This window comes from Kogia breviceps, chromosome 3 (assembly GCF_026419965.1).
Source record: "Kogia breviceps isolate mKogBre1 chromosome 3, mKogBre1 haplotype 1, whole genome shotgun sequence".
NCBI classification, from domain to species: Eukaryota; Metazoa; Chordata; class Mammalia; order Artiodactyla; family Physeteridae; genus Kogia; species Kogia breviceps.
In genome coordinates, this window is record NC_081312.1 from 137,604,435 (window position 1) to 137,631,478 (window position 27,044).

Below are 27,044 nucleotides of genomic sequence, written 5' to 3' on the forward strand. Positions count from 1 at the left end.
GGTTCTCCAGAGTTGTGGCTAGAACATATTTGGTTTCCTGGCAAAACCGTATAGGATTTTGAAATTTGATGGAGAAGGCTTGAAAGTTACCAAAATTGAAAGGAGCAGTGGCGTGTGTATTCTCCTTCTGGCCCAGGAGTCTGGGTTTCTCTGAGGCTCACACCAATGTGAGTATCTGTTTTTTGACATAATAATGATCGTAATAATCACCCACATTTGTATAGAACTTTACAGTTTATGAAGAACATTCACATACATTATGTCATTCAATTCTTGTGGCTACATTTCTAGATAGGCAGGGACAATTAACCCTATTTTACAGAAGAGAAAATGAGGGCTCAGAGACGTTAAGTGACCTGGTCACACAGCTAGGAAGAGGCAGCATCAGAAGTTGAACCAAGGTTTTCTAACTCCAGACCAGGAAAGGCAGGGAGGTTTGCATCCAGTTTATGATGTGGACCTGCCATTGTGTTGGAATGCAGGATCCCTGGGCACAGGGAGATGCAAGCAACCCAAGACTGTCCCAGGCGCAGCAGAGCCAGCCTCTGTAGAAGATGAGACAGCCTTCAAGGTGCAATTTGGGGCTTTGTGTAGGCTTTGCCTCTGTGGCCTTCTATGGCTGCTGTTTCTATTTGGTCTGTACAATTGCCCTGTGAGGCAGCAGGGTGGGTAGATACTGTTAGCCCCATTTTACAAATGAGAAAACTGACATTTCAAGAGGTTGGGTGACTCACTCAACACCATTTATTCCTTATTCACAAAACAAATATGTATTGCATCCCTATGGGAGTTACATAGGGGACTGAGGCCATAGCTAGTGACTGGCAAAGGAAGGATATGAAGGCGAGTAAGAAGAGGGAACACAGCAGGTACTCAGCAACTCTCTGCTGAGTGAGGGCCCTGGAGGACAGCCCCGAGGTTGTAGATCTCTTTGTATCCACCACAGCAATGAGGACAAGGCAGGCTCAGGCCAATGTTCCAGAAAAACTCTGTTAGTCATGTAAATAATGGTGATGACAATTGCTATCATTTATTGTGCTCCTGTTGTGTAGCAGATCATAGGCATTTTACCTGCACTATTTCTAATTGTCCTAGTTACCCTACTTTACAGATGGGAAAACTGGGACTCAGAGAGGTCAATCACTTTATCCCACGTCACCCTGGGATTAAAAGTCAGGTCTGTTTGACTCCAAAGCCAGCACACTTTTCCCTGAACTACTCTGCCTCTCTATGAAAATGAGCGGTGAGAAACTTGCTGGAGAAGGATGGTGCCTGTTACTTTTGGGAAACTCATGGATAAAGAGGGTAAGGTGTGGAGGGGCCTTGCGTGGGCAAACAGGACCACAGCTCTGGGTAGAGAATCTTTAAGAGGCTGTGAGCCCCGCTGGTGGCAGCTGTGCCAGATGGGAGAGCAGGACAGGGCAAGGTGGGGTAGGCATTCTCTTCAAGGCTCCTCCATCCAGCTGGCTTGAAGTCCTCAGAAGTCAGAGGTTGTTTTGTCCCCGTCGGATACCCTGCTGGGAAGGTCCCACTGCCACAGGTCTTACGACCCTGTTACACAAAGATGAGTGACATCTTTTCCCAGAACTCCTGAAACCCCCAGCCTGCTTCCCCATCCCTCTTCCCTACTGTATTAATTTCCTGGGGCTGCCCTGATAAATTACCTCAAACCAGGTGATTTAAAACAACAGACATATATTCTCTCACAGATGTGGAGACCAAAAGTCCGAAATCAAGGTGTTGATAGAGTTGGTTCCTTCTGGAGGCTCTGAGGGAGGATGGGTTCCATGCCTCTCACCTAGATTCTGGTGGCCCCTGCTCGTCCTTGGCATTCCTTGGCTTGTAGATGCATCACTCCAGTCTCTCCCTCTGTCTTCACATTCCCTTCTCCCTCGTGTATCTCCGTGTGTCCTCCTCTTCTGTCTAATCTCCCTCTGCCTCATTCTTATAAGGACACCTGTTATTGGATTCAGGGCCCTCTCAGGTAATCCAGGGTGATCTCATCTCAAAATCCTAAGTACATTACACCCCCAAAGACCCCTTTCCACAGAAGGTCACATTCACAGGTTCTGGGGATTAGGACATGAACATATCTTTTTTGAGGGGCCACTCTTTGACCTGTGACACCTGCCACCCCTTTTTCCTCCTGGAGCCGCCTGAGACCTCTGGGGTCAGTGCCATCACTGAAGGCTGGGCCCTGTGCCAGTGCAGCTGCCCCTGAGTCTTATGGTCAAGTGGGTCTTGGCCCCCCGTAGACCAGCAGTGGGCAGGCCCCGTATTAAGAGCTCATAGAGCCTTTCTGCCCGTGGACACCGCCCAGTAAGCATCGTTGACGTCTCCCCACAACTCCACCGCCGTCATGTCTAAGTCAGAGTCACCCAAAGAGCCCGAACAGCTGTGGAAGCTCTTCATCGGAGGTTTGAGCTTTGAAACAACCGATGAGAGTCTGAGCAGCCATTGTGAGCAGTGGGGAACGCTCACAGACTGTGTAGTAACGAGGGATCCAAACACCAAATGCTCCAGAGGCTTCGTGTTTGTCACATATGCCACTGTGGAGGAGGTGGATGCGGCCATGAAGGCAAGGCCACACGAGGTGGATGGAAGAGTGGTGGAACCAAAGAGGGCCGTCTCAAGAGAAGATTCTCAAAGACCTGGTGCCCACTCAACTGTGAAAAAGATTTTTGTTGGTGGCATTAAAGAAGACACTGAAGAACATCACCTAAGAGATTATTTTGAACAGTATGGGAAAATTGAAGTGATTGAAATCATGACTGATCGAGGCAGTGGCAAAAAGAGAGGCTTTGCTTTCGTAACCTTTGATGACCATGACTCTGTAGACAAGACTGTCATTCAGAAATACCACACTGTGAATGGCCACAACTGTGAAGTAAGGAAAGCCCTATCTAAGCAAGAGATGGCTAGTGTCTCATCCAGCCAAAGAGGTCGAAGTGGTTGGAAACTTTGGTGGTGATCGTGGAGGAAACTTCAGTGGTTGAGGTGGCTTTGGTGGCAGCCGCAGTGGTGGGGGATACGGTGGCAGCAGGGATGGCTGTAATGGATTCGGTAACGATGGAAGCAATTTTGGAGGTGGTGGAAGCTACAATGATTATGGCAGTTACAACCATCAATCTTCAAATTTTGGACCCATGAAAGGAGGAGACTTTGGAGGCAGAAGTTCTGGCCCCTGTGGTGGTGGAGGCCCATACTTTGCCAAACCCCAAAACCAAGGTGGCTATGGTGGTTCCAGCAGCAGCAGTAGCTATGGCAGTGGCAGAAGGTTTTGATTACTGCCAGGAAGGAGTGTGCTACTACAGGCTAATCAACTCTTAAAAAACAAAATTCCACTTCAAGCTCATGGCTAAAAGGACCATCCTTATAAGGACCTTTATCTGAGCCACTGTGCACTTCATTTTCACTGCCATGCAGTAGTCATTAGCTGCTGTGCAGCTTGAATTAATCATTCAATTTTGTGAATGGACTTTTTAAAAATAAAATGCATTTAACTGGGGAAAAAAAAAAACAGAGCTCATAGAGCCCTGGGGTTAGCTGCTTTTGAACTTCGGAGCGGTAATTCCCACCCGGGATATGCTGTCCTCATCCTGCATGGCATAGGCAGGAGAGAGGGTGTCCTTGGCAGGGCAGGGCCCCATGGGTCGGCCAGGCTGTGGTCTCCTGCCAGTCCGCAGCTGGCACAGGTCCCTGACCATGTGGTGCCCTCTCCTGCCGCCTCACCGCCCTTCAGGGACCTGCTCTGCTCTTCTGCCCACACATCACCTCATCCTTTCCTTCCCACCTCCTCTTAGGATGCTTCCTTTCTCCATGCCCCTTGCTTGTCTGGTAATTTTTTTTTTTTTTTTTTGTGATACGCGGGCCTCTCACTGCTGTGGCCTCTCCCGTTGCGGAGCACAGGCTCCGGACGCGCAGGCTCAGCGGCCATGGCTCACGGACCCAGCCGCTCCGCGGCATGTGGGATCTTCCCGGACCGGGGCACGAACCCGTGTCCCCTGCATCGGCAGGCAGATTCTCAACCACTGCGCCACCAGGGAAGCCCTTGTCTGGTAATTTCTCTCTCCTTCCTCAAAGGTGGCACATCTTGTTTTTATGTAATGGTCTTGACTTTTCTGAGGGATCAGATCTGTTTTTTCAGTTAGACCTCAGCTCCCCCGTAGTACCTTGCCTGTGGTCTTTGGTAAATATTCAGTACCTGTTGGTAAATACCATTGGCTGCTCACCTGGTGTAGGAAAGTGTTTTGGGCTCCTGGCCTCGCCCAGGACCTGAAGTCTCCTTCAGAGACCTGAGAGCTGTTGGGACAATCACACAGTGTTCAACCTGAAAGGGACCTTCGGGAGTATTTAATAATACAACATGGGTTTTTCCAGAAGAAGAAATGAAAACCCAGGAGGGTGTGATTTGTTCCTAAATTAGCTGGTGGCTTTGAACAAGTCACTCACTTCCTGTGTTCTCATTTCTGCCTCTGGAAACCAGAGTGTTGGACTGTTAGATACTCTCAAAGCTCCCTTTTAGGTTGAATGTTGGATGATTGTCTCAAAAGCCCTCAGGTCTCTGAAGGATGGTGTGTGATGCGGCAGGAAGTTTTTCCCCATGCCTGAGGGAGGGTCGGAGATACTCACTCCTCCACCTCTGCCCACAGCACTGCTGTCTCCTCAGGTAGTACTAGAACACCAGACTGCAGGATGGATCACACTTTTCTCTGTAAGCAGTCTTGGAGATAACCCCACTTCCCAAGGGTCAGGTGCTCTGGGATGCAGGAAGGCCATCTTGGAGCCCTTGGTTAGAGGAAAATGAACACTTGACCAGAGTCACTGCACCTCCAGGGAGGACTCAGGCAGCCAAGCCTCCGGCTCAGAACCCTGGCTGGAAGGTGTTTCTTTCTGGCAAAGCTCCCAGTCACACCCAAAGAAGGTTGGGATTTGTTAAGTGCAGTGACTAATTAGTCCTGAGGCCGGAGATCTCTACCCGCTCACAATGGTATCATGATTTATTCACGTGAGGTTGGAACACTTACAGGGACTGGACTTTTGTTTCCTGTGGCTTCCATGTCATGTGCAGACAACTGTATTTTTCCAGAATGGATAATTTCTCAAACCTAGCTTGCTTTCCCAGTTGCTGCCAGGAAACTTACAATTCTGGTCACTCAACAGCGTCCCCCTTCCTGGGTCTGCAGTTGTTTTGGAAGGAATGCATTCTTATCTGGGCCTCAGTTCCTTTCCTAGCAATGCAAGCTCTGGGCTAGCTGCTATCTCAAGGCCTTCCAGCCCTTAGGTTCTTTACTTTTTCTTGCCCCTTTTCCCAGTGGACACTTCTGTTTTCTTAAGGGATATGCTTCCATAGAGCTGCTGCAAGGAAATCAGAGAAATCTCAGCTGCTGGGAAGCCCTATGCCTGGTTTCACCTTTCTGCCCAATTACTAAGTCTTAAAGGTACCTAGTGTCCTTTAAGCTGCCAGTTTCTGCCTTTCAAGATCACACAGACTCACTTAATGTTTAAAATCTCAGTAAGGAAGAACAAGGAAGAACAAGGTCTCAGCCCTGAGGCAGAGTTAAGGCGGGCTCACTCCACTCTGTATTCCCTCAGAATGAAGGGTAGGACCGGTCTCACTCCTCAGGACGTTTGCACTGTCACTGTGACTGCTTCCTGCACTCTGGCTGTGGAAGTGATTTCTCTCCTCAGTGATTTGGTTGCCACCTTGTGGATCATCTGGGGGTAGGGGTGGTAGGGGCCTCAGGCCTTATAGGGTCTAAAAATGGTTTTGCTTCCATGCTTTCTTTTTGTCTGTTTGCCATTATGATGACACTGGAGATATAATTTATATCCTGTTTTCCCCAATTACATTACATTGTAAACATTGCCCTCTTATTTCCTTGGGGAATATATTTATTGGCCAGGTGACATGATCAGGTTAACTTTAATAGTTGAAAAAGAAAACTAGTGGATTAAAAAAAAAATCAAATAGTGCACTGAAAAGTTTCCTCCCCCATCCTCCTCAATCTTTCTAGACCCAGGCCTCAGAAGGGACCATTATTAAGTTTCCATATATCCTTCCAGAAACTGCCTGTGTATACACAGCCATACATATGCACGTTCTATATTTTTTAAAATGTAGATTGGATCAGACTGTACATGTAGATGGGATCAGAATGTTGTTCTGCAATTTGATTTTTTAATCTTGTGCATTTTCCCAGATCCGTGTTTGTGTGTGTGTGTGAGATGTTCTTTTTTTTTTTTTTTTCCCGTATGCGGGCCCACCAACAGTATATGATCATTGCCTTTTCTCCACATCCTCACCAACATTTGTTATTTATAGACTTTTTGTTGCTAGTCATTCTGACAGGTGTGAGGTGAAATCTCACTGTGGCTTTAATTTGCATTTCTTTGATGATTAGCAGTGTTGAGCATCTTTTCATGTACCTGTTGGCCAACTGAAAAATGTCTATTCAGGTCTTTTGCCCATTTTATATATATATATATATATATATATATATATATATATATATATATATATATATAGAGAGAGAGAGAGAGAGAGAGAGAGAGAGAGTTGTATGAGCTTTTTATGTATTTTGGATATTAACTCCTTATCAGTCAAATCATTTGCAAGTATTTTCTCCCATTCCATAGGCTGTCTTTTTGTTTTGTTGATGGTTTCCTTTGCTGTGAAAAAGGCTGGCACTTTTAAGTTCCTTGAGGTACAGCTTTGCCATGTGTCCTCACAATTGCGTGAGGAAGTCAGAGTGGCTGGTTTGCACTTTACAGAAGGAACTGGGGCACAGAGAGGTAAGACTGAGCTAAGGTTGATGAAGGGAGTCCTAGCTCCCCACAAAGCTGGCTGGTAGCAAGCCTGGGATGAGGACTCAGGAAGAGGAACTCTGCTTCCTGGGACTACTTCAAGGAGTGCTCAGAGTTCCTGCCATTTAAATGAAAGCATTTTACAAACAGCCCAATCCAAAAATGAGCAGAAGACCTAAATAGACATTGCTCCAAGGAAGACATACAAATGACCAAGAGGCACATGAAAAGATGCTCAACATCACTAATTATTAGAGAAATGCAAATCAAGACTACAATGAGGTATCACCTCACACCAGTCAGAATGGGCATCCTCAAAAAATCTACAAACAACAAATGCTGGAGAGGGTTTGGAGAAAAGGGAACCCTCCTGCACTGTTGGTGGGAATGTAAATTGATACAGCCACTATGGAGAACAGTACGGAGATGCTTTAAAAAACTAAAGATAGAATTACCATGTGATCCAGCAATCCCACTCCTGGGTATATACCCAGAGAAAACCATAATTCAAAGAGACACATGCACCCCAATGTTCATTGCAGCACTGTTTATAATAGCCAGGACATGGAAGCAACCTAAATGTCCATCGACAGATGATAGATAAAGAAGATGTGGTACATATATACAATGGAATATTACTCAGCCATAAAAAGGAACGAAACTGGGTCATTTGTAGAGATGTGGATGGTCATAGAGACTGTCATACAGAGTGAAGTAAGTCAGAAAGAGAAAAACAAATATCGTGTATATATATATATATATAGTGTGTGTGTGTGTGTGTGTGTGTGTGTGTGTGTGTGTGTGTGTGTGTGGTACGCGGGCCTCTCACTGTCGTGGCCTCTCCCGCTGCGGAGCACAGGCTCCGGACGCGCAGGCTCAGCAGCCATGGCTCACGGGCCCAGCCGCTCTGCAGTATGTGGGATCTTCCCGGACTGGGGCACGAACCCGTGTCCCCTGCATCGGCAGGCGGACTCTCAACCACTGCGCCACCAGGGAAGCCCCAAATATCGTATATTAATGCATATATGTGGAATCTAGAAAAATGGTACAGATGAACCTGTTTGCAAGGCAGAAATAGAGACACAGATGTAGAGAACAAACGTATGGACACCAAGGGGGTAAAGCCAGGGGACTGGTGGGATGAATTGGGAGATTGGGATTGACATATATGCACTAATATGTGTAAAATAGATAAATAATAAGAACCTGCTGTATTAAAAAAATAAAATTAAATTTTAAAAAATGTAAGCATTTTAAAACTGGAAGATGAAGTTAGTTTTTTTTCTTTTCACTTCGTTCTAAGGGCTTGCATTTCATGAATTCATTTAGAGCTGCTCTGTGCAATGCAGTAGCCAGCGGCCACATGGGACTACTTAAGTTTAAATGTAATTAAAATTAAATAAAGTTATAATAGGTTGCTCAGTCATGGTAGCCACATTTCAAGTGCTCTGGATTCACATGTGGCTAGTGGCTACTGCATTGGACAGAGCTCTACTGGATATTTCCATCATCCACAGCCCTGACTTCGAGTGTCCATAAGGCTGTAATGTTATTTCTCTCCTAAACACATGTTTGTAGGTGGAATTTTTGAGATCATCTTCACTCTCTAACTTTACAGGTAGGGAAAAGGGGGTGCACAGATGGGAGGTGACTAGCTGCCAATGGTCACACAGCTGAGGGTGCAAAGCTATAATTAGAGCCAGACCTCCTCCTATGTTTCCTTCACTTCAACCTGCCTCATTTATCCTGAGGACACTTTCTTATCTTTTTTTTTTTTTTTTTTTTAAATTGGGGTATAGTTATTTTACAGTGTTGTGTTAGTTTCTACTGTAGAGCGAAATGGAGTTCCCTGTGCTATACAGCAGGTTTTCATTAGTTATCTATTTTATACATATTAGAGACCTCCTGTAGGAGATTAGAATGATTAAAGTACAAACTGAAAATATAGTTGATTGAGAAGGCAGGCAGGCGGAGACTTTGCCTGAAGGTGGCCTCCGTGGTTAGGAGTGATGAGAAACCACTGGTTTAAGACTGAGAGCCAGGGCTTCCCTGGTGGCGCAGTGGTTGAGAATCTGCCTGCCGATGCTGGGGACGTGGGTTTGTGCCCCGGTCTGGGAAGATCCCACATGCCGCGGAGCGGCTGGGCCTGTGAGCCATGGCCGCTGAGCCTGCACATCCAGAGCCTGTGCTCCGCAACGGGAGAGGCCACAACAGTGAGAGGCCCGCGTACCACAAAAAAAAAAAAAAAAAAAAAAAAAAAAAAAGACTGAGAGCCAAGTGGGGAACATCATCTTACTGAAAGGGTCAAGAATGCCTGTACCCCATGCCTCACAGATTTTATCCTCCACTCAACCTCTGGCTCCTGAAAACTAGTTAGGAAGATGAGCAGAGAGTACTAAGCAGTTGACAACTGTTGTTAGTACTAGTAGTAATACTGGTAATACTAATAACAACAACAGTTGTCAACTGCTTAGTACTCTGCCAATTTTCCTAACTACAGTTTTTAATTTTGGTGGTGGTGGTGATAGTAGTAGTAGTAGTAGTAGTAAACAGGAAGACAGGAGTTAAAAATTATGTCCATAGGCAGTCCTTAAAGGTGGAAGGAACTTTCTGGTATACCAAGAAAATTCTCTTGTGTGTTTATGCTAGTGATTGTCAAATATTAGTGGATATTGGAATTCCCCTAGAGGGCTGGTTAAACCATAGATGTTTGACCCCATCCCCAGCGTTTTGATTCAGGAAATCTGGGGTAGGGCCTGAGAATTTGCATCTCTAACAAGTTCCTGGATGATGCTTATGCTGCTGGTTTGGGGGGCATACTTTGAAAAGCACTGGTTTATACCTTTAGGTGCTAAAGAGAACTCAGCTTAAGTTTCAGTGGCACAGATTTACATTTCTAACCCCCTTTTACAGACCCTCCTACCTATGCCCCAACTGTGCCCCGCCTAGAACCAGCCTCTGTACCACTCTGAAAACAGTTGTCATTACTAACCATGTCTGTGCTTCAGATTTTCAGACCTAACCGCCAGTAAGTCTTGAGCTTCTACAATGTGAGGGTTTTACAGTGGGTATGGTGGGTCACACTGATGAAGTGTAAGATATTGCCCTGCCCTTAAGAAGATTAATCTAGTTTGGGGGTGGGAAAAACACAAACACAGGAAAGAAAGGGGTACAAAGAGATAATTGTCTTTTTCGTGTACTCATCTTTGTAAGCTGACACATTCAGAGGTGAGGATCCCTGGGGGTTGGCATGGTCAGGGAAACTTCCAGGAGGAGTTAGAACTTGAACTTAAGCAGAGGTAGGATTTGACTAGGCAGAAGGTATCTCAGGATAGGCAAACGGGCAAACAGGAGAAGCCCCGAGGTGGGAATGTGTGTGTTGGGTTGTCCCTGCTGGGAAGCCAGAGTACAAGGGCCCTGGAACCTGGCCAAGGCACACAGCCTTGACGGGAGGGGAAGACGGGTCTTGAGTAGAAGAGAATGTGATGACATAAGTGTTTCAGGAAGATGGACTTGGGGATGTGTGGGGTAGACTGGGAATGTAGGTGGAGGACTGTGGGCACGAATGCTGAGCAGGAGGTTGTGCTAAGTGTATTAATCTGTAAAAGTCTAGGTCTAGAGGGTGGTGGGTATGAAGAGAGTCTAGTCAATTTCATTCAAAAAATAGGTACTGCAGCCCTACGGGGGTCCATCATTGTATTAGATACCTGGGGGTACAAGGATGGGTGATTACAGGCTCTGCTGGAGGATCTCACAGTTTAGTGAGGAAGAGGAATATACAAAGAGAGAATTTCAGTAAAATGTGCTGAATGCAATGATGGAGGTGTGCACCAGAGGTGGAAACAGAGGAAAGCCTCATGTCCAGGTCACAAAGAACATTTCTTTTTTTTTTTTGAATTTTATTTTATTTATTTTTATACAGCAGGTTCTTTTTAAAAATTTTTTTCTTAATGTTTCATTTTATTTTATTGTTTTTGGCTGCGTTGGGTTTTCGTTGCTGCGCGTGGGCTTTCTTCTAGTTGCGGTGAGCAGGGGCTGCTCTTTGTTGCGGTGCGTGGACTTCTCATTGCGGTGGCTTCTCTTGTTGCAGAGCATGGGCCCTAGGTGTGCAGGCTTCAGTAGTTGTGGCACTTGGGCTCAGTAGTTGTGGCTCGCAGGCTCTAGAGCACAGGCTCAGTAGTTGTGGCTCATGGGCTTAGTTGCTCCGCGGCATGTGGGATCTTCCCGGACAAGGGCTCGAACCCGTGTCCCCTGCATTGGCAGGCGGATTCTTAACCACTGTGCCACCAGGGAAGCCCCAGCAGGTTCTCATTAGTTATCTATTTTATACATATTAGTGTATATATGTCAATCCCAATCTCCTAATTCATCCCACCACCACCACCCCTCACTGCTTTGCCCCCTTGGTGTCCATATGTTTGAAGAACATTTCTAAGGAAAGATCAGGAGTGATAATAAATTCTGTCTGACTTTCCTGTGCTCCTTTTGACAAAGAGGAGGTTTTACATTTGCAGACTAAGAAGAGGTTCCTGCCCTTTCCTCACCGTTGACTGTCATGTTCTTGGTGACCCTGTAGCCCGGTGATGTGTGGTAGAAACTGCTGACCGCCACCCCTCCCAGTTCACCCCTGATTGGATAATTATAGTTGTTGATGAAAAAGTAATCAGTGGATCTAAGAAAGAAATGGAAAATTTTATTTGAGCCAGATTGAGGATTATAACCTGGGAAGAGCATCTCAGAAAGCTCTAAGAACTCTTGCACCCATTAGAAATCAAAGCACAGTTACATGAGTTTTTTGAGACAGAGAGCTATACATCAATGACGTATTATTGACAGTTCACACAATCCAGATCTAAGTGTCAGTGTGGCCCCTTATAAGATCAAGAAGGAATGTTATCTTTTAAGGAGTTGTCTTGTTGCTGGGAGAATGTTGCTCTTTATGGTTGAGCAGGTATTCCTGTTGATGGGGGAGGTTTGGTCAATGCATAATGCAGATATACACTGCACACTAGAGGGGAGAGAGGGGCCAAAGGGCAGAGAAAATTTTTTTTTGTGTGTGGTACGCGGGCCTCTCACTGTTGTGGCCACTCCCGTTGCGGAGCACAGGCTCCGGACGCGCAGGCTCAATGGCCATGGCTTAAGGGCCTAGCCAGTCCGCGGCATGTAGGGATCTTCCCGGACCGGGGCACGAACCCGTGTCCCCTGCATCGGCAGGCGGACTCTCAACCACTGCGCCACCAGGGAAGCCCGAGAAAATTTTTTATGCTTAAATTTTTCTTGTCTTTCCATAAAATATGAATTTTATTTCACACAGTGTTCTGCTGTGCTGGTTGGGGGTGTCCATTTGAGTGTTTATTTTCTCTCTCTCTCTCTCTTTTCTACTGTTAAACAACACAGGAAGTTTTGAAAGGGAGGTTTTCACTTAACTATTCATCATCCTAGCACATTTTTGCCTCTGTGTTCTCTACTATTTTTTTGCCACACAAGTGTGTTTAAACAAAATGAAAACTGTAATCAAAGTGTACGTATACCATCTGCGCATGTTCCCGTATCAATATTTTATACACATGTCCCAGCTGATTCTCCTGTTTATCATCTTAATGTTTGTGTCATCTTCCATTGCAACCAGAACAGCTAATTACCACCCAGTTCCTTAGTGGAAGATTTTTAGCTTGTTTCCAGATTTTCCTTGTCTATGGAGCTGTGCTCTCTCTTTTGAAGTCTCTCCATTGGCTACATTCCCAAAGAACCCTGCACTTGGACTCAGAATAATCTGATTTTAAGTTCCAGATCTGAGGCTAGTTAGCTGTGTGGCTTCAACTCTCTGAGGCTCAACTTTCTGCTCTGTGATAATACTGACTGTGCAGGGTGTTGAGATATGACTCAGGGCCCATAAAGGACCTTTCATAAAGGACCTACACATTTAGGCACAGTTGATATGACCCAGTAGAAGCATGTGAATGAGTATTCTTACGGTTCTCTTTTTATCTCTCTACATAGAGATATAATTCACTGACCATGCAATTCATCCATTTATAGTGTACAATTCAGTGGCTTTTACTCTATTCCCAGAGTTGTGTATCATCACCACCATCAATTTAAGAACATTTCATTACCGCCAAGAAGAAACCCCGTGCGCACTAACAGTCATTCCCCGTTTCCTCCAACCGCCCCCCCAACCCTAGGTAACCACTAGTCTGCGAATTTTGTCTCTATGGGTTTGCCTATTCTGGTCATTTTATATAAATGGAATTATATTTATGTGGTGTTTTATGATTGGCTTCTTTCATTTAGCATAATGTTTTCAAGGCTCTGTGTTGTAACATGTATCTACTTCATTCCTTTGAGTCGCCAAATAATATTCCATTGTATGGATATAGCACCTTTTATTTATCCACGTATCAGTTGATGGACATTTAGGTTGTGTGGTTCTTTAAACATTTTAAAAATTTATTTATTTATTTATTTTTGGCTGCGTTGGGTCTTCGTTGCTGGGCACGGGCTTTCTCTAGTTGCGGCGAGCGGGGGATACTCTTCGTTGCTGTGCGCGGGCTTCTCATTAAGGTGGCTTTTGTTGCGGAGCATGGGCTCTAGGTGCGTGGGCTTCAGTACTTGTGGCACGTGGGCTCAGTAGTCGTGGCTTATGGGCTCAGTAGTTGTGGTGCACCGGCTCTAGAGCTCAGGCTCAGTAGTTGTGGTGCGTGGGCTCAGTAGTTGTGGCACGTGGACAGTAGAGCGCAGGCTCAGTAGTTGTGGCACACGGGCTTAGTTGCTCTGTGGCACGTGGGATCTTCCCAGAGCAGGGATCGAACCCGTGTCCCCTGCATTGGCAGGTGGATTCTTAACCACTGCGCCATCAGGGAAATCCCTTACATTGTGTGGTTCTTGATATGCAGTGCTAACTGACATCTATCAAACACTGTTGCATGCCCCAAGTTGTTTCATGTGCCAAAATATAGGACTCTTGGTCCCTTTTTCATCATAACAGTCAAACCACAGGAGTTAGGTAACTGCTGGGAGAACTGTCAGAGAGCTGCCACCCTGAGTTATGAAGAAACCCCGTGCTGAGTAAGCCCACACCCTTTAGGAAGGTACCTTTTTTTTTTTTAGGAAGGTACCTTTGCCTTCCTTCCTGATGCTGACTTTCTCCAGGGCTGGGAGATCAGAGGAGGCAGCCCATTCAAGAGGCAGAGAAGGCTTCCTGGAGGAGGGGGCCTTCAAGGATGGAAAGCCAGGCTGGAGTAGGAGGAGATGGACATCTTGGGCAGGTGCGGGCAGGGGACAGATTGCCGTGATAGGAGAGTGGAAGGAAGATTTAGGGGCCCTGGAAACTGAGGGTGCCAGATTACAGGCTGAGGGGATCTTATACAGAAAGGGTTGTGTGGTGACGAGCATGGTGAAGTGAGGTTGGGGCTGCTACTGTCTTGTAACTTTCCCCCTCTCTGTAGCTGGTGGAGGTTTTTCTGAGTGAGGTTCAAGCCTCCCTGCATATTCAGTGGTTTTCTGGAGCTGGGCTACCTGTGGGCGGGAGGGAAGAATAGTCGCCACTTCCTTCTTGGCTCCCTGGGAGATTGATGTAATCTGGACTTGGCTCTTTCCTCTCCCAGGTGCCATGTAGGCGCCAAGGCTAAGCTGTTTGAAACATGAGGTGGGGTGGAGGGGAGGGGAGAGAGAACAGGGGTGCCTGTCAGGAAACCTGTCTGGCCCTGGCTCTGTCACTGCCAGGGAGAGTAGAGGACTCAGGCAGGTCCATCCCCTTGGCTGGACCTCACCTTCCCCATCTGTAAAGTGAGGGTGATGGTGAGAAGTTCCCTTTATTTCCACAGTTCCATGAGCTTTGCCGAGTTTTATTGTGTGCTGGGGATCTCAGACAACTTTCTGTGGTTGGCTCTGTCCTGCTTTGGGGGGCTTGTGGCTTCTCTTGAGGGTCCTGATACAGGTGCTGGAACTGTGCATCTTTAGTTGGGAGCGGGGGGAGACAGGAGCTGACAGATATTGTAAAGTCCAGGATATAATAGGAGGAGAGATTATCTTGGTGTCTCCTGCTGCCTGACCAATCAGCCTGGAGGGCTGTGTCCTCTGATGGCAAGGGCTGATTCTCTGACTCTGGCCTATCTTTTGGTAAACAGGCAAAAGCTACATGTGTCAGATTCAAGTGGGGACAGACCTTGGTGGCAGGTGCCACTGTGGCAGCAGAGGGGTCAGGGCTGGCCTGGGGAAGCTGGGGGACCGGTGTGCTGGGGTGGGACCACTCGGTGCAGGTTGGTCCTGAAGCCCCCGTGGGCATGATGGGGTGTCAGGAGACGGCACAAGCAGAGCAATGCTGGGCCGACTGGTTCTGCCCGTGTGGCTGAGATTTACGTGTGTTGGGTCTTGTTCTACTCCTGCACCCAGTGCTTGTGTTCATTTCCCTCTTTTGTGGATTAGATGGTTTCTTATTTTATTCCCCTCCCTCCCCCACTTTGGCCATCTGTCTCCCAGTGTTTTCTGTTGGCCTCGAGCGTGAGAGACTCAGGGCACATTGGTCCACGCCCGTTTCCATCTTGGGCGGGCACACGGCTGTCCTCCCACCTTCTGGGTTGTGCCGGGCGTCCCTTTCTCCATCTTCTCCAGCACCTGCACGTCTTCCCCGAGCTGCACTTGTATTCCTGGGCTGGCAGCTGGGATTTAGGTCAAGGGAGGATAATGTTTCTGTTCTTGTTTCCAATATCTTTGGTGACTGTATTTACTAACCCCATGATCAAAACATATGGCCTCATACACTATAGCCTGAGAACAGACCAAAATGTTTGCAGTTGCTGCTAAAATCTAGGCAGGATGATTTGCTGGATACCTGGCTTGTTCAGAGACTCCTGGCTTCTCTAGCACCATAGGTAGGAAGATCCCTCAGGGGTGGGTATTGGACTTAGAAGATGTGTCTGTCCCATGGAAGGCAAGATCTTGCACCCTTAAGTGCAGGCTTTGGGCCAGAGCAGGACAGCAGGTAGACCAGCCGAGCTCTCTGGGCTCAGTTTCCCAGCCTGGAGGGCGGGGCTCTGTTAGTCTCTCTCTTTACTCACCTGAGTGCTAGAGGATTAGGTAAGAGTGTTTTGAAGAGCTCATCTAAAAGGAGCTATGGGAGGAGATGGAATTAATGTTTCAAATGAGGAAGGAAAGAGAAGTCGTCACTGATTTGGGTCCTGAAGCCAGGAATGTGAGGCCGAACAACAACCTGTGGCTGCTGGGAGGGTGGGAGGGAGGGTGCAGCTCTCAGAGTCACGGGATCCTTGGCTCAGGTCCCTGGCTGACTCAGGAGGCGGTTCTGTATGTGCTCGGTGCACTTGCGTGTGGGTCCCAGGGCCTGTGAGAAAGCCCACTGTCAAACCAGGCAGCAGAGACCCCCCCACCCTATGCACATGCAGCAGTAACAGCTTGGAAAATCTGTTTCCCACTAAGGAGATCAAAATCCTCAACACTCTACTGGTCTAAACAAAGCTGTCCCATCCAGGTAAAGGTATCAGCATGACACAAGTCATGTTTGATGATGATAATTAAAAAAAAAAAAAAAAAAAAAGAAACCCCTATTGAATTAATGAATCTAGGCATTGACCATTAGAAGCTGCTAATATCACCAAGAGAGAGGCAGCCAGAGTGCATGTACCTCCTGATGGAAGCACCACCTGCGGAGTTTTGCCAGAAACTCAAACTTGAATCTGATTAAGCCTCTCCATCCAACTACAGATTTACAGGATATACAGGGCACAAGAGAACATGTTAAACAACACTATGGGGGCGCAATCAACAAACTCCACTCTGTGGGAAACTCTAGGTCAAAAGATCTCTCTATTATTTTCAACAAATGAATCATGAGAAAGAGAGAGAAGGAGAGGAACCTATAGATTAAAACAGACTTAAGAAACATTAGCAATCAGTTGCAATGTATGGGCCTTATTTGGATTTTGATTTGGTGAAACAAACTGTAAACAACCTTTATGACACAATAGGGGAAATATTAGCACCAATTAGATGATGATAATAAAGAATTATTTTTATTTTTTTAAAGCACAATAAATACTATGGCTATAGTTTTTTAAAAAGAGTCATTGTCTTTTATATTTTTAAATTCAAATTAATTAATTTATTTTTTAAAATTTATTTTTGGCTGCATTGGGTCTTTGTTGCTGCACGTCGGCTTTCTCTAGTTGTGCAGAGCGGGGGCTACTCTTCGTTGTGGTGCGTGGGCTTCTCATTGCGGTGGCTTCTCTTGTTGCGGAGCATGGACTCTAGGCACACGGGCTTCAGTAGGTGTGCCCTGTGAGCTCCAGAGCACAGGCTCGCTCAGTAGTTGTGGCGCATGGGCTTAGTTGCTCCACGGCATGTGGGATCTTCCTGGACCAGGGCTCGAACCATGTCCCCTGCATTGGCAAGCGGATTCTTAACCACTGTGCCACCAGGGAAGCCCTTTAATTTTTTTAAAATTTATTTTTGGCTGCATTGGATCTTTGTTGCTGCACACGGGCTTTCTCTAGTTGTGGCCAGCGGGGGCTACTCTTCATTGTGGTGCGTGGGCTTCTCATTGCGGTGGCTTCTCTTGTTGCGGAGCACGGACTCTAGGCACACGGGCTTTAGTAGTTGTGGCACGTGGGCTCAGTAGTTGTGGGTCACGGGCTCTAGAGCGCAGGCTCGGAAGTTGTGGCTCATGGGCTTAGTTGCTCCGTGGCATGTGGGATCTTCCCAGAGCAGGGATATAACCCATGTCCCCTGCATTGGCAGGTGGATTTTTAACCACTGTGCCAGCAGGGAAGTCCCAGGAATGACACTTTAGAGATATGACGTGGGAAGGGGCAAAGGTCCCCTCAACTTTTACTAAATAGCTGCCTCCTATGTATATGTGTGAGATTGATGGAGGTCATACATAGTCCCTGTGTTTGTGTGGCCTTTTGAAGTTTACAAAGAGTGTTCACTTTCATCATCACCTTTGGGCCTCACAGTGGCCTCACATAGGCAGGGATTACCCTCATTTAACAGAGAGAAAGCTGAGGTTGGGAGAGTTTATGACTTATCCAAACATGACAGCTATTTTGAGGGAGCTGGTACTGATCCCAGGTCATCTGACTCCTGAGATCACACATCCTAGCAGTAGATGAGTGACTCCAGGGGCCCAGGATGGGGGCCCGGCCTGTGCAGGCCAATCTTAAAAGTCAACAACCACCTGTGACTGAGGGAGAAAGGAGCATCCAGGGGTCAGCTGATGACCTTTCTTTGGATGAAACAAATAGTAAGTAGAAACTCAGGTTGATTTCTCTATCATGGCCAAGTTCCCAGCAAACTCTGGTGATGTTCAAGGATGGGTCAAACTTGACCCTGCTTGACTTTATAAGTAAACAAGATCCCGACTTTCTATCTCATCATCTCTCTCCAGTGCCTTGAATCAGTTTCCCACCAGTTTCACTCCACTCTTGCTGAAGTGGTTATGGTTAAGAGTAAAGCTCTGGAGCCAGTCCCCTTGGGTTCAAATTCCAGCTTTGCCCCTTTCTGGCTGTGTGATTGGAAAATTGCTTCTCCTCTCTGTGTTCCAGTAGCCTCATCTGTAAACAGGGGGCAGTAATAATATCTCCCTTATAGGGTTGGTAAGAGTACTGAGCACATTAATGCATCTTAGAACTGTGCCTAGAATATAGAAAGAAATTATTATTATTATTATTTTTTAAAATAGTGAAAAGTCTTAAAAAACTAAGAATAGAGTTACCATATGATCCTGCAATCCCACTCCTGGTCATATATCTGGAGAAAACTCTAATTTGAAAAGATACATGCACCCAAGTGTTCATAGCAGCACTGTTTACAACAGCCAAGACATGGAAGCAACCTAAATGTTCATCGACAGATGAATGGATAAAGAAGATGTGGTAGATGTATATACAGTGGAATATTACTCAGCCATCAAAAAGAATGAAATAATGCCATTTGCAGCAACATGGATGGACCTAGAGATTATTATACTAAGTGAAGTAAGCCAGACAGATAAAGACAAATACCATATGATATCACTTATATGTGGAATCTAAAAAATGGTACCAATGAACTTATTTACAAAACAGAAATAGACTCACAGACAAGAAAACAAACTTATGGTTACCAAAGGGGATAGCAGAATGGGGGGTTATAAATTAATAGTTTGGGATTAATATATATACACACTACTATATATAAAATAGGTAGAAAATTCCCTGATGGTCCAGTGGTAAAGAATCCACCTTACAATGCAGGGGTTGCGGGTTCAATCCCTGGTCAGGGAATTAAGATCCCACATGCCACAGGGCAACTAAGCCCACGCACCACAACTACTGAGCTCACGTGCCTCAACTAGAGCCTGCATGCCACAAACCTACAGAGCCCACGCGTCCTGGAGCCTACGTGCCACAACTAGAGAAGAGAAAACCCACATGCCACAACTAGTGAGAAGCCTGCACACCACAACAGAGCCCACACGCCACAACGAAAGATCCCGCATGCCTCAACGAAGATCCTACGTGCTACACTTAAGACCCGATGCAGCCAAAAATAAATAAAGTAAATAAATAAATAATATAATAAATTTTTTAAAAACCCAAAAAGCATACTTTATAAAGAAATAAAAAATAAAATAGGTAAACAACAAAAACCTACTGTATAGCACAGGGAGCTCTACTCAATATCTTATAAAAGCCTATAATGGAAAAGAATCTGAAAAAGAGTATATACGTATATGTATGTATAATGGAATCACTTTGCTGTACACTTGAAACTAACACAGCATTGTAAATTAATTATACTTTGATTAAAAAAATAGTGAAAAGTCTTTGTAAGTAGACCAAGATTAGACTACAAAATAATGAGTGATTTGTTGTTGTTCTTTTTAAATAACTTGGAGAATCTTCCAAGGATCCTGTCGGTTCTGGAAAGAGCTCTGAAACTCCTTCCTGGGAATTGCCTTCTGTGCCAGACTGTGAACCATGTGAGACAATCAGACAGATTGTGGTCTCATTCTAGAAACTTCGGTTAACTCTAATCCTCTGTTGATTGGAATTGTGTATGTGTGTATGCATGACCTTTTCAGTAGCCAGATTAAAAGAAAACAAGATGACATCAGGAATCTAGTTTGTATTTTAGATGTAGAACCCCAATTTCTCATACCCACAGCTCAGTTTCCAGGCCTCTCTAGTGAGAGAGAAGATGTGTACTGATAAATGTGCCAGTTGGTCATCTATCAGTTCATTCATTCAAAAACATTTGTTGACAATTATGTGCAAATTACTGTGGTAGATGCTCTGGAAGACACAGTGATGAATAAGAGAACTTTAAGGCCTTTAAAGATTGTTAATCTTCAAAAACATATTTGATCAAAGCACATATACAGGATATTGTTCACTTTTAGGGGAGGTAAAGATGATTCATGTTTCTGACAAGAAGGCCCAAATCAAATAGGGATTTCTGATGAACTCTATTATTAAACATTTTAAAAAATCAGATTATCCTTTGCTGCAAACACTGTGGTTAATCCATGTCGAGCTGCAACATGTCCCCCAGATGTGGAGCCTAAGTGCCACGTTGGAGGCTGTTTGTACCACTCTCTCCAAGGCCCCTGAGCTTGGCTTCTCCTCTGTAACAGGAGGTCAGTAATACCTGTCCCCAAGGACCTCCTGGAGATTTGGTGAGTATGAAATAAGAGAACTCACATAAAACCACTTTGTAAGTCATAATGCTACTTCAAGAGTAACTTATTATTCACGGAAGGAGTCGTTCAACATATTTTTATTCATTTGTGTCTGTTCATTATACTGCCTTTTCCAAGGTATATGAAAACAGTCCCATAGGTCCAGACTTTCAGCAAGAAGGACCAGGACCAAAGAGGATTTGGAGGGAATTTGGGGGTACCCAGGATTCCATTAAGTAGTGGTTTTCTGTAATATTTTCTTAAACAGCACTTCCCAAACTAATATGTACATGAATCACCAGGGAGTCATGTTCACAGGTAGATTCTGAATGAGTAGTGCTGGGGTGGGATCTGAGTTTCTGCTTTTCTGCCAAACTCCCAGGTGAAATCAATGCTGCTGGTCCAAGGCCCACACTTGGAGGGGCAATGTTCTTGGGGGTACAAGGTCCAGTGATGAAGAGAGGAGAGGAGGTGCAGCCCTGGTCCCCAGGAGGGAGATTTCCAGGAAGGTTGTGTTGGGAGCTGTGGTTGCAACTCAGTGCCCCCACTTCCTTCCCATCCCCACCTGGAAGAGGCTATTATTTTCCTGGGCTGTGCATTTGCTCTGAATTTTGGAGGGAGGAAACGTGCATTGTGAGTGCTTGCAGGGAGGAAGAGGAAGGAAGGAGATTGCCCCATCATGTATAGTAACTGTCCTTTCTCGGTGGCAAGCTGCATTTCCCCGTGATCTAGAGACAGCAGAATGAGCCAGTTCCCACCTCCAGCATCTGATGGGACAGCACAGCAGAATCCAGTGCAGACCAGAACTATTTTTTTTTGCCAGTAGTGGAGGTGGTTGAAGAGTGTTGACTTAAGTGTTTTGAAGAAGGGAAGGACTGAGGAGTAAGCAGTCAGAGGGTGCTCCCACCCCCTTTTTTGCCAGTTTGCCAATGCTGGGTGCCCTCCTGCTGCCCTCTAGCACCCCAAAGATCTCCCCTGCAGGGCCCGTCTTGTTCTGCATTTAAGTACCTCAGTTCTCCTCACCCCAACATTATCTCTTCTTCTATTACATCAAAATTTTCTTTTTCCCCGCAGCATAGTTTTTTTGTTGGTTTGTTTTTTGTTTTGGCTATGCTGGGTCTTCGTTGCGGTGTGCAGGCTTTAGTTGCAAACGTGTGGGCTTTCTAGTTGTGGCGCAAGGACTTAGTTGCCCCGTGGCATGTGGGACCTTAGTTCCACAATAAGGGATCGAACCCACCTCCCCAGCACTGGAACGTGGATTCTTAACCACTGGACCACCAGGGAAATCCCCCTACCACCCAGGCATAGGTGAATTCTGCCACTTGGTAGGAAAGCAATCTAATCTGACTAATTCCTATTAAGGTATACATGACTGCTAATCCAACTATCTATACGTTTTTTGAGTTTTTGTGAGCTGTGACACTCATGGATTTCTCCCTACTTCTCCCTCTCCAGGCAGACAGAGCCTAAGCTCTAGGGAGACCTGAGGCTTTGTAGAGGTCTCTTTTGCTGTAGGTGGTGATACCTCAGGAATCTGGGTGTGGGAAGAGATATGGGGACACAATCTAGGTGTACCTGGTATAGGTGTGTCCGTTCAGAGGGAAAGCTTCCCTCTGCCTTCACAGCAGGCTGCCAGTAAAAGCAGGAGGCTGTGACATAAGGGGAAGTTTGTAGTGGTGTGGTTTTCACATCGAGTCCTGTGGTGCAAACTTAGGGGCTGTCACGCATGTCTGTGTGTGTGTATATAGTAATCAAGCAGTGCTTTGCGTTGTTCCCCTTTGATCTGTTTTGTACTTTAAACTTCTGTGTAAGATTTATTTGAAAAACAGTGTGATCTTAAACATGAGAAGGCTTAAAAGCGATTGCCTCGGGTGAGCAGAGCTGGGGCAGGAGAGGAATGGGGCAGGGAGCTCTTGATTCCACTCTATGGCCTTCTGTGCAATTTCATTTTTATTTATCCATGTTTGTGTGTAGTCCTTTGCTGAAGATTTTAAAAAATAAATAATGAGGGCTTCCCTGGTGCCGCGGTGGTTAAGAATCCACCTGCCAGTGCAGGGGACACGGGTTCGAGCCCTGGTCCGGGGAGATTCCACATGCCACGGAGCAACTAAGCCCGTGGGTCACAACTACTGAAGCCCGTGTGCCTGGAGCCCACACTCCACAACAAGAGAAGCCACCGCAATGAGAAGTCCGTGCACCACAACGAAGAGTAGCCCCTGCTCGCCGCAACTAGAGGAAGCCCACATGCAGCAATGAGGACCCAACGCAGCCAAAAATAAAATTAATTAATTAAAATAAATAATGAAAAGAAAAAGAGTTTTACTGCTAGAAAAAGTTTGAAACTCCTTGCCATAGTAGAAGGACACAGAATAGGTGTTGAGAGACCTGGAGTCTCTGCCTGCTGTGCTGTAAGCTGCTCTGTGACCCTGGGCAAGCTCTGTGTGTTTCCTCAACTGTGAAAAGGGTCCTTCCTCTCCCCTGCGGTTTGACCCTACCATTGTGTGAGAAGCAGCTGGTGGCAGCTGTGGGGCAGGACCGTCCCTCCCAGTCCCCGTTGTGCCCTAGAAAAGCTTAGGTCTGACACCCAGCCTGTGGATCGTCCTAACTCCCAGCCCCAGCTTGGTCAGATAATTTCTGGGCTCGAGGGGATGTGGAACTGTGACCAAATTACTCTGTGTCTTACTCACCGCTGGGATCCAAGGGAAAATTCCTTACAAAACAGAGAGTGACTGGGCAGGTTTCCAGCAGAGTGGACCGGCAGCGTGCCTGAGCTGAGTTTAGTCTGTGTCAAAGTGCCTACTGTGTACTCTGTGAGAGCTTGGGTGTCCTACGGGTAAAGAGAGCTTCCACAAGGCAGCTCTGCCTTCAAAGAACACAGGAGAGAAGATATACCGAATGTTTAGTTTAGAAAAGAGGTTTCTGGGGCTTCCCTGGTGGCGCAGTGGTTGAGAGTCCGCCTGCCGATGCAGGGGACATGGGTTCGTGCCCCGGTCCGGGAGGATCCCACGTGCCGCGGAGCGGCTGGGCCCGTGAGCCATGGCCGCTGAGCCTGCGCGTCCGGAGCCTGTGCTCCGCAACGGGAGAGGCCACAACAGTGAGAGGCCCGTGCGTACCGCAAAAAAAAAGAAAAATATTTTTTTAAAAAATAGAAAAGAGGTTTCTGGGGGTGCCTTCTGCAAATACTTGCTGGTTCTTATGTGAATGAGGAACTACATCTTGTTGTCTTTGTGTTCCCAGTGCCTACACGCGAGACTCCTGTATTTAGCTCATACTTACTGAGCACTTCTAGGTGCCAAAAGCACAACAGTGGGCAAGAGACAGCCATCCCTGCCTTTCAGGTGTTTACAGCCCTGGGGCGCTGAGGGTGGAGAGGGTGGAGCGTGGCATTCAGGCGAGTAGACACAATACCCCAGGCAGCAAGAGCTGTGATGGACGCCGAGTCGTGCACACAGAGGACACCTGTTATGGTCAAGGCAACCTCAGCTGCTCGCGGCTGGGCTTCCTCACACTTCCGCTGGGTCCGCTCCAGCAGTGGCCCACCCAGAAGAGACCCAGGGACCCAGGCAGAGAGCTTGGCATATGTGGGGACCCTTCTCTGTGTGTATATGAGCCTTGCCATCCAGAGCCAGCCTCTGGCAGGAGACCCTGCAGTGTCCCTGTCCTGGAGGGAACAGTGGGGTGATGGGAGGGCCAAGGGACACAGTCCATCCCCTGGCTGTCCTGGGCCCTGATGTGTTGAGACACGCTGCTCTGGAGGGAATGCTGGGACCTGCCAGCTCTCGAGATGAGGCAGGAATGTGCCTGTCTGGCCAGTCGGGGCCCCGGGTGGCCCCTGTTTTGTTGAGGGAGGAGGTGATTTCTGGGATATTGAAGGGCAAGAAGGGGCAGCCTGCGGCGAGGGTGAAAACATCTGCTCTGAACCGTGATAGTCACCCTCTGATTTATTCCTCCTCCACCTTTCAGAAACCATTCACTGAGCACCAAGGATATCCTGGGCTTTGTGCTGTGTTCTCACATTTCTCTAATTGAAATTTCTCAACAGTCCTGCAAGTTAAGTGTATTATTTTCATTTTACAGGTGAGGAAACTGAAGCCCAGGGAGCTAAAACTAAAATCATATTTATCGGTGCAGTTAATGTGCATCACAACCTATGAGGTGGCTGTCATCCCCATGTGCTGATGAAGGAACAGAGACACCGAAAAGTTAAGAAACTCACCCAAGTTTCCAGAGCCTGCTAGTAACACAACTGGGTTGGTGTTATCCTGGCATCTTTCCCAGATCTGAGCCCCATGCACCTTCAGAGCTCTGCTGGTTAACCTCTGCCCCTCTGTGACTGCAACATGGGCCATGTGGGCAAGGTCAAGGCCACCCTGAGGCAGCTGGTGAGGGAGGCCTGGAAGGTGGGCTTCTAGAGGGAAGAGGCCATGTTAGAGGCCGGGCTCTATTCTAGACTGCAGTTTGGGTAGACAGAGGAAAAACATCATGTTGGATGTGACACATACCTTCCCGGCATCCTGACAGTTAGGCTTGAAAGAAACATGTCAGGCAGCACCAAATCCTGTAATGACTTAGAGCAGAGTTAGAGGAACCTGGAAGGAGTGGCAGCCCCGAGGGCGCCTGGTAGCTGCTAATTTGGGCTGGTGATGACAGCGGAGATGGCAGGGCTGCAGCTCGGAGCCGCTTGGCCGACAGAGGCTCTGGCTTCTGCTGGGGAGACAGGGCTGGGTGGGAGGAGATTTTGAACAGAAATCTGCTTCTAAGAGGACTTGGACCTGTTCTCTCTACCTTGCCCCACCCTCTAGGGTTGTGGGCATAGGGAGGATGGATGTGGATCTAAAGTCAGATCCCTTTGAGGGTGGGGATGAGGGAATGGGCTGCCTGTGAGCTGGGGCCCAAGGGGGATGGGAGTGGCACCATTTTATTCCTATGGGAAATGCCTTCTGCTCTGCAGTCGATCACCTTGGCCATTGAGATGGACTGTAAATGACTATGTGGGTGGTCCTGCCTTGGCCCTTTAACCGTTTGGGGCCTCCATTAGCCATCTGTGACATGGACCAGGTTCTGCTTTGCAGGTATGCTCTGCAGCTCCCCATCTTTCTCCATGCCACAGTGAGGACAACACAGAACAACTTATAGTGATTTCCTCCTGCCCGTGTATGGTAAGAACTTGAGGCAACGTACAGCATGAGGCACACAGTATTTGAAAATTAAGGTGGAAGATCAAAAGACATTTGACTTCCAAAAGATTATGATTTATCAATTCTATGGTAAGGCCTGAGTGCCTGCATTTTTACCAAGCTCCCCAGATGATTCTATCACACCCTCAAATTTGAGAACCACTGGTGCGAAGGAAGGAGGAAGGAAATACACCCAAGATCTGGGCCACTATCGCTATTGTCACTGACCACCAAGACGACAAAAGGGAAATAAGATAGATTACATCATTTTCATTATCTGAAATGAACAAGGGTATCAGTTTTTCAGGGTAGACAGACATCTTCATGGTACTAATTTCTGAAAGAAAGCCATTTCCTGCTGTAGCCTGTTACAAAGGACACTAAACAACATCATGGATAATTGGGGGGCAGGGGAGATGCTCTGCATCCCGAAAGGGGGTCTGTGGTGCTGGTCACCCCAGCAGCTGTGGCCCGCCTTGGGGACACCAGGCCCACTCTGTAGCAGGACCTGCTCACCCTCTGATGCCATCCTTTTCTGCAATCAACCAGTAAGAGGGGCATCGCCAGGAGGAAGAGTGGGCTAGCACTGAGGAAAGAGCCAGGCGTGGGGTATGAGACGTTGCCTGTGCGGTGAGTTTGAAGGTATTGCTTGGACTGAGCGCCTAGGTGACCAACAAGGTCACAAGGCATAAGGTACTTCCCTTCTGTGTGCCCCGAAGTCACAGCTTAGTGACAGGCAGGAGAGAGAGGTAAGAAGAAAACTGGCTATAGCACCATCGGATGCTACAGAAGACCTAAAGCTCCTTTGTGGACAAAACAATTAGGGCAAATATTTGCAACATACATGGCAAAGGGTTCATGTCACAAATATGTAAAGAGCTTTTACAAACAGTAAGAAAAAGGCAAACATCCCAGTGGAAAAATAAGCCAGGCATGTATAAGGCAGTTCAGATTACCAACAAACACGAGAAAAGATGTTCATTCTTACTTGTAATTGACTACAAGTTAATAAATTTAATTCAAGTTAAAACAATGAGATATCATCTTGCACGTAGGAAAATGGTAAAGCTGAAAAACACAGTGAGCCAGTATTTGGTGAAATGTGTGTGGGGTGAGGAGCAGGGGATTTTGATATTTAGTGCTGTTGGGAGTATTACTGGGACATTCTTTCCGGAAGATAATTTGTCAAGTATCAAAAACCTTAAAAATGTACATAACTTTTGACTAAGGGTTCTACTCCCTGGAATTTACCTTCAGAAAAGATAATCAGGGATGTACGCAAAGATTTATATATAAGCGTATCTAAAACAGTCTTACAATTAGAAGTAATATAAATGTCCAAAATTAAGAGTTTGCTCTAAAAACCATGCTTTGTTTGTATGGTG

General features: G+C 46.6%; 1 protein-coding gene and 1 pseudogene across 13 annotated transcripts in view; both read left to right on the forward strand.

Moving 5' to 3' along the window:
- Nucleotides 1–27,044, forward strand: part of DAPK2 (death associated protein kinase 2) — a 129,053-nt gene that overhangs the window by 28,593 nt on the left and 73,416 nt on the right. The window lies entirely within an intron of this gene.
- LOC131753001 (heterogeneous nuclear ribonucleoprotein A1-like) lies at nt 2,360–3,311 on the forward strand (annotated as a pseudogene).